Source organism: Salvia hispanica, chromosome 1 (assembly GCF_023119035.1).
Source record: "Salvia hispanica cultivar TCC Black 2014 chromosome 1, UniMelb_Shisp_WGS_1.0, whole genome shotgun sequence".
Lineage (NCBI taxonomy): Eukaryota > Viridiplantae > Streptophyta > Magnoliopsida > Lamiales > Lamiaceae > Salvia > Salvia hispanica.
In genome coordinates this window covers 25,495,356-25,504,352 of record NC_062965.1, presented here as the reverse complement: position 1 = coordinate 25,504,352, position 8,997 = coordinate 25,495,356, and the positions used below count along the sequence as shown (strand labels likewise).

The 8,997-nt window shown below is 32.1% G+C and overlaps 1 pseudogene; it reads left to right on the top strand.

The window, feature by feature from the left end:
• The first annotated feature begins 3,041 nt into the window (after positions 1–3,041).
• Positions 3,042–5,050, top strand: LOC125213816 (annotated as a pseudogene).
• Positions 5,051–8,997: the final 3,947 nt, after the last annotated feature.

Sequence of the window (8,997 nt, the reverse complement as noted above, 5' to 3'; positions counted from 1 at the left end):
ATTCTACTACAATGAGATGTACAATTGACTAGTCGAGATGCATGTAAAAATTTATAGCCCATATTTTACGTGAGCAAATACATCTCTCGTTTAGTGTATAGTATTATTGTTAATATATACATTTAGCTTGATTTTAATAGTAAAATTTATTATTAACATGATTACTTATAGTTTCGTTTAGTTCAGGCAAGCATTTAATTATGTTTCATATATTAAGTTTAATTTTTTAATAAATTAAAATTTTCTACTATTACGTTTTTTAATTTTATAAAAAATTTAAAATTCATTTTTTTTCTTAGCCACTTATTTTAAATTATATAAAAATGAATAAATCAAGCTTTATGATTAGAACAACAACAACAACAATAATAATAATTGTAATTTTTGTTATTATAATAATTGTTATTAAAAAAGATATTTTCTTGTTGTAATTTTATAAAACAATTATTTCATTTGATTTGAGTCTATTTGTAGATTTGTAAGCTTGTTCTAAAATGTTGTTTTGTCTATCATTCACTAAATTTTAATGTCTATTATAACTAACTTTTTATCTAATGTTTTTTGTCCGATCAATAGAATCATGAACTCATATTTTGTCGTTTTGCTCGCAAGTCTGATCCGTTTTATTAAACATATGAGTCAAATGAGATGCAACTTGCCGATCCTTTTGGCAAGAAGAGAGGTTCGAGTTTTGACTTTTTGCAGTAAGGCTTCAAAGTTAATGCTTGATACGTACCATCTTTACTCCTCTTATTAATTATATCAATCAAGTTGAAGCTATTTATAATCATTTAATGCCAAAGAATCTACTTTGAGTATTACTGTGTTTTTTTGTTCATGGAGAAACCTGAAAAGATGATCAAGTCAACGATGCATTTTTTTAACTAAAATTCGACTAAAGTCTTTATAATTCTACCCAACCTAAAAGTAGAGGTGCCCACGGTCCAGGAACCGACGGTTACGGTTCGGAACCGCCGGTTCCGGTTTTGGAAATTGTCGAACCGGAACCGAACCGCGAGGGTGTTTCGCAGTTACAGTTACGGTTCCAAAACCGCCGGGATTTGATGGAAGTGAGAAAAGATGAGTTTATTAAAAGGGCTGAAAATTTGGCCAAACTTGTGAAAATGACTGTTAGTGAAGGGGGTTCGTCGTATAATAATCCAGATGGCCTAATTCAGTATATCAAGTCGTTGGTGATATAGTTATGTATTGCCAATTGTATTAATTGGTATTGAGTAATAGTCAGGGTGCAATTGGACTATATATAAGTATGAAAAATTATGAATAGTACCTAGCGGATGACTCAACATTATTGTACCACATATTAATTTCAACTCTTATTGTGTTATGATATGTGGAACTCACTGAAAGAGAGATTATCCAAAGTTCAAAACACATGATGCATTGAGTGGCAGGCCGACAGCTAATGTATATTCGTCATTGAGATTAGTGGTTTAGGTTTAATTTAGGTTTAGTTCAATTATTTTTAGAGAATCTTGATTTTTGGTATAATTTGGTTCGACTAGATGAAAAAAAAAAGCAAAACTAAAACAAGATTTTTTCATATTATATGAAAAGCTAAAAGTTCAAGTTAACAAAGTGAAAAACAATTTAAATGTGTCATTTTTCACTGTTCAAATAAATGTAGCACACACTATATATATGATATTTGAATTTTTGGATATTGTTAAACAATTTTTGTTTGGTTCAGTGTTTGTTATTCGGTTTTTGTTTTTTCATGCTGATTTTATTCGGATTTCAGTTTAGTTCGGTTAAATTTTATAGGAATGTTTGATTTTTCAGTTCAGTTTAATTTTGAAAAAACACCAAATTGAAAACCGAATGTTTACTCTTCATTCCCTTTCAGCGTTGCCACGATGAAGAAGATTTGTTTTATTTTGAGTTTTCCACAAGCGGCCCATTCCATAACAACACTTTACCAAGAGCCCAATTAAGTGTCCAACCAAGTCCAAACCAACCCAAGTACCCAACACATTGAATATTTTTGCTAAATGTCTTCCAAAAACTTTTGTCCCTAAAAAAACCCACCTATAATTTGGAACCCTCTTCTCCTCCAAAGTCCAAACTAAAGCTGACAATCCGATACGATGATCCGATAAGAATCCGCACGAAGTTAACCTGACATGAACACGTACATTTATGATTTGGGTTCTTATAAAGTCGACCTAATAAGAACCTGAAGATTTCGGGTTGAGTTGGGTCGGGTTAGGGTCATATAATATCATATTTTGATTGTTATCGTGTTGTGTCAAATTATAATATTGTACAGTAACTAACTATCACTAACAGAAGGCTGACATTTTTCTGGATGACACGATGATCTGCACGAATCCGACACGAATCTGTTGGATTGGGACTCGATAAGAATCTGATGATTTCAGGATGAGTTGGGATTGACCTTATTGGGTTGGGTCAATAACGTGTTGACCCGATAACTATTCACTCCTCGCGATTTGATAGCACTCCACTAAAACACAGAAGTCACAAAAATCATAAATAACTTTATTAGCATTGATTTTATATAACCAAGTCCTGTTACCATTTTTATTTCTACGTTTGAATTACAATCATATTTTTAATATTTAGTGAATAATGTTAGAACCCATTATACATACTACAAAATCATTTATCCACCATTCCAAGCCTATTAAACATGCACTTATGATACTACTGTTACTGTGTTTATGAATTACACATGCGAAATAGAAACAAAAATGAGTAAAAGACATAGATCTAGAGGAGAGGGAAAACTGCAGGTTTTAATATTAGTGGCCCTCAATCATAAATTATAACAAGTTCCTATCTCATACTCTAATGTTAATTTTAGTCTACTACTACTATTAGTCTATTACACTCGCAAATAAAGTTATGACATGAAATCGACCTAATTTTTATCTAACACGTGTCCTAAAGTTAGGAATCTAGCGATCAATATTGGTGGCTCTAAATCATAAATTAAAACAAGTTCCCTTCTTATATAATTACCTAATAGTAGTATCAGGAAATTTATCAGCAAGAAGATGAGTTCCGCTTCCGACCAACAAAATCTCCGGCCACCGCCGCATGTTCTGATTTTCCCAATGCCGTTTCAGGGACACCTCAACTCGATGCTAAACCTCTCCCATCTCTTCTGCCTAGCCGAATTCGACGTCACCTTCATCATCTCCGACTTTAGCCACCGCCGCCTCCTCCAGCACACCACCGTCGCTGCCACCTTTGCCCGCTTCCCGGGATTCCAGTTCCGGGCCTTCCCCGATGGCCTCCCCGAAGACCACCCCTGCAGCGGCAGCAAAGCCAAGGAGTTCAAGTCTTCCGTCAATAACGTCACAGTCCCTCTCTTCAAGGAAATGATGATCCAAGAAAACTTCTTGGCTTCCGCCACCCGTCGCCCGGTTTCCTGCTTGGTCGCCGACGGTGTGCTGAATTTCGCCGCCGACTTTTGCGAAGAGAATGGACTTCCGCTCATCTACTTCTGAACTGCCACCACCTCCTTCTTTTGGTCTCTTTTCCGTTTCCCTCAGCTCCTTGAAGCTAAGGAAATTCCTTTCGGAGGTCAGATAATATACACATTTCGGGTTGGCCGTCAAAATTAATTTACGATTGTGCACGTAATTTGGATTTCTAAAATTAAAAACTTCATTTTTTTAAAAACAGACTAAAAACGAAATAGTTCAGGTATCTTTGGAACGGATAGAGTAACAAAGATAGTCTTCTATTCAATCTATAATATTTTAACTAAAAATATTTTTTTATCTTTCTTATATTTTACTACTAGCTTTGCATTTTAATTATATATCAAATAACGAAAAACTATGATTAGTGTCCACAATCAGGACAAAAAATTTAACCTATATATAACATGCATGTCCTAATTCTCTTCATGAAGTACTATATAACATCGTATAACTCCGTGACAATGCGATGCATATATGATTTGCCTAATGTTGTTTCCATCTGATTTTTTTGATTGCGTAATAGACTAAAATTTTATATACCATTACGATGTATACTTCATTATTTTTCATACTATTTGCCCTATTACATACTCCATATTCTATTTTCATAAGTCTGACTCTTTAGTTTGTTAAGGATTTCATAGGAAAATTGATGGATAAATTAATTGAAAGCATACCAGCAATGGAAGGTTTCCTACGGAAGCGTGACTTGCCGAGTTTCTACCGCGTCGATGACATAAACGAACCCACTCTCAAGGAAGTTATAGCTGTAACGATGCTGATTAAGAGGGCGCCAAGTCGCCGTATTCAACATTTGTGAAGATTTAGAGGGGCATATAGTTGCAGAGGTACGTAAACAAGTGCCAAGAGTTTTCTCCATCGGCCCAATCCACGAGCAAGTGAAATACAGACTCATGGAGAAGAAGACGGAGTCCTCGATAATCACGGCCAGCCTATGGACGGAAGACTGGAGCTGCATCGATTGGCTGGACGCGCAGCGGCCTAAATCCGTCATCTATGTGAGCTTTGGGAGCTTAGCACTTGTGACGAGAGAGCAAGTGTTAGAGCTCTTGCATGGCTTGCTCGATAGTTCGCAGAGGTTTTTGTGGGTCATGAGTCCGGATTCCATCACCGGGAACGATGGAGAGGATCCAGTTCCGGTGGAATTAAAGGAACTTGTTAAAGGGAAGGGTTTGTTGGTGGAGTGGGCCCCACAGGAGAAGGTGCTCAACCACCCTGCGATTGGAGGGTTTATGACGCACAGTGGATGGAATTCGACTCTGGAGAGCATTGCGGCTGGCGTGCCAATGGTATGTTGGCCTTATTTTGGGGATCAAACGACGAATAGTAGGTTTGTGAGTGAGGTTTGGAAGATTGGATTGGATATTAAAGACACTTGTGATAGAAAGATTATTGAGAAGGCAATTAGGGATTTGATGGAAGTGAGAAAAGACAAGTTTATGGAAACGTCAGTGAATTTGGCTAAACTAGTGAAAAAGACTGTTAGTAAAGGGGGTTCGTCGTATAATAATCTAGATGACCTAACTCAGTATATTAAGTCGTTGGTGATTTAATTATGGATTGCCAACTGTATTAATTGGTTTTGAATAATGTGAAACTATATTAGATGACAATAAATACAGTGGTACCAAATATTGATTTCAATCTCCCATTTATGTTTGTTGTTTAGATTAGTGGCCGATAGGATGGGAGGGTTCTCAGGGATAGAGCTTCTTATTTTGGGTTATTTCAATAAACACAACCGATTAGGCATGTGCCCAAGTGTCGAACTAAGTTCAAATCAATCAAACACATTATGCTACTACATTTCTTCTACCAACAATTTTGGCCCTAGAAGACAAAACTACAATATGGAATACCCTCCTCCTCCAAAGAACAAGTCACAAAAAATCATTTTATTAGTACTGATTTTTTATAACTAAACCAAAGTTTTTATTTCTAAATGTGAGGTTAATCATAATTTCAATATTTTAGTGAAAATGAATTCGAAAATGCTTTCAGTTTATGATAACAATGTTGTTGTGTTTTTTGAACAACACATGCAAAATAATAAAAAATTAACTAACACTCAAATAATAAAGAAAGATTATATGAAGTATTTACTAAAATAAAAGATAAGGCCAATCTCCGAAAATCATAAGACTTGATAATAATTATAATAATAATAAAAGATTATACTATAAGAAAAAATGTTCACTAAAACTAAATGATTTTTTTATTTATAAAAATGCAATGTGCAAATAAATATAATAAGTGAAAAATATGCATTATATTTTTTAAAATATAGTACTGCGTATATTTATACAATATTATGCACATAATTTTATACCATAACATAGAAGACTCAATTTCTATGAAGTTGTATAGACATACTAAAATATTAAAAATTATTTATAAACTTATTTTCATAGACTAAAAATTAATTTAGTATTAAAAAAAACAATATGTATAATACTATTATACTCCCTCCGTCCCAGCTAAAATGATATATTTCTTAGTTGGCCCAAGATTTTAGGAGATGTTGGTTAATGTGGGTAATTGAAGAGACAAAAATGAGTATAAGTATTAAATGAAGAGAAAAAGAGAATTAAATATTTAATTGGAGAGAGAAAAAAGTGGTTAGATGTATTAGTTGGAGAGCAAAAGTTATCAAAAATAAAATGTGTCATATTAGTTGGAACAAACTTAAAAGGAAAGTGTGTCACCTTAGGAAGTACTACTATTTTATGTATAGGAATGTGATCAATTCTAACTCTCCATTAATTGTTAATTACAACTAATTAGAGATCATATGATCTTTAGAGATCTAGTGGTCTATAATTTGCCATGTATAAATTCGTTTTATTATTATTTAAATTAAAAAAAATAAGAATAGTTATCATATTTAGGATTTTGGATCAAAATGTCAATATTGTGTACTCCCACCATTCCATAAAAATATGGGCAATGGGTATGTCATGGGAATTAAGAAAAAATTGATAAAGTAAGAGAGATGGGGATAATGATAGTTAAAGTAGTGTTAGTGGATAGTGAAACCTACATTATTAAATTGATATAACTTTTCAAAAATGGAATGCACATATTTTTGTGGGACGGACAAAAATGGAAAGTGCACATATTTTTATGGGAAGGATGGAGTATTAAACATATCAATATGATGCCTTGAATATGTCAACACAATTTTGAATTGACATTTTATATGTATTATGTTGACATATTATGATAGTTATATTGATATTAACTGCTTCATGAAAAATACGAAAATTCAAGAGTTTTTTTCAAATTTTGACATTGAAACATATGCAAGTGAGATCTCGTTAGAATCCTTATAAAATTATCTTTAATTTGATACTCCCTCCGTCCCATAGAAATAGGCCCTTTAGGGTTTGTCACATATTTTAATGCGTAATTTAGTAAAGTAAGAGAAAATTAGAAAAAATAGTTGAAATTGACTAGTGGATGGTGGGCATAAATGATAAAGTAAAAGAGAAGGAGAAAAAGATAGTCATAAATGGATATTGACTATTTATATGGGACGGACGAAAAAGGAAATATGACCTATTTCTATGGGATGGATGATTTAATTTAAATTGAGATAGTTATATGTATTTAATATTGTGAGATATTTTTTAAAAGTTAGTTATCACTAATTTATTGTTAATTGACATAAATACCATAATTGATATTTTTTTTCACTATATTGATACTCGGAATTGAAGGATCGTGACTATTGATTTAAAGATCTAATCTCTATCATTTAGTTGCAGTTAGCATTTTAAAGGTAAGTTAGCAATATAACACGCCCTTTTATGTATATATGCCCAAATAATAATAAAAAAATTAAAAAAGATTGCATCAGGTGTGTACATGCATTAAATATATTAGCAAAAGTGACAATAATAATAATAATAATAATTTATTATTATTTGCAGTATTAAATTTATCGTGTGTTCATAAAAAAATATGCAAATATTTATATATAGTTCTAATTAATAAAAAATGTAATGTGTATTTCTTAATTATTATCTATATATATAAATTATAAATTAAAAATTAATATATAATATGAGATTTGATTTTCTGGGACCAATTTAATAGTTTACTCTTTACTTTATCTACGGGCCAGTGTTATTATACTATTTCAACTATTTTTTTTATTCTCTATTAGTTTACTAGTTAAGCATTATATTTCTATATTATTCTTAATTAATTTATTTTTATAGGACAAGTAAAGTATAACACATGCGATATTAAACAAAAATGTGCAAAAGATAGATCTAAAGAGAACTAAAAGTGAACATTTATATTGGTGGCTCTCCATCATAAATTAAAATAAGTCTTAATTAATTTATTTTTATAGCTAGGACGAGAAAAGTATAATACATACGATATTAAACAAAAATGTGCAAAAATAGATCTAAAGAGAACTAAAAGTGAACATTTATATTGGTGGCTCTCTATCATAAATTAAAATAAGTCCAACTCTTAACTAGTGAACATAACGAGAGCCTAGCAATCAATATTGGGCCCCTTGTCATAAACTATTTCTCTATAACATTATTATACATTTTAGTCTAGTACTATCTCAGTTCAGCCATAAGCTATTTTTTTTAGCACAAAAGTTAAGAAATTCATATTTAAACAGATAAAGTGCAAAGTAGACTAGTGAAAATGATAAAAATAGGTGGAAAATAAAAAAAAAGTGGAAAATAGTTGAAAATGAAAAAATAAGTGGAAAATTAAAAAAAATTAAAAGGAAAAGTGCTCACTTACTAATGGTGGAGCAGAGGTGGTACGAAAATTGTAGATTCTCGCAATTTAAAATTTCACATGAATATCACATGGCTACTACATCAACTAGGGTATAGCTATCAATGTTGGTAGCTCTCAATAATATAAAAAAAAAGTGAGAATTACAAATTTAGTTCCTGAACAATGCAATACTCCATCCGTCCTAAGATATAGACTCGTATATCACTTTGGGGTGTCCCAACATATTTGAGTCATTTCTATTTATGCTAAAAATTTACTCTACTATCAACTCCATTTACACCACTAAACAACACCTTCTAAATTCATGTGCTAAAAAAAGGGATCTAATATATTGAGACGGAGGGAGTACTGTAAAAAGTGGTTTGTATTCTATAAAAGTATCAGGTCCTTGATGGGTACTAAAAAAAATTTAGGTTCCTGATAATCACATGTTTTCAGTTTCAAGTCCTTGATTAACACATCATGGTTTTCCTTTTCAAGTGAGAAGAAAATTAACGTTTTGTATTTTTACGCGCCGTCTACATTATAGTTTTCCTTTTTTAAAGTGTTTAATCACTTCTTTCTGAAGTTTGCTATAATGCAACTTCCAATCTGTGAAGTCCACTATGAAAATATCTTATGTTTGGTGAAAAATGTCATGAGGGAGGCAGAGTTATATAATCTAGGGAAAAAAATCGTGTACTTAAATCTTCCACAACAAATCACCACATTTACCTCAACTATCATC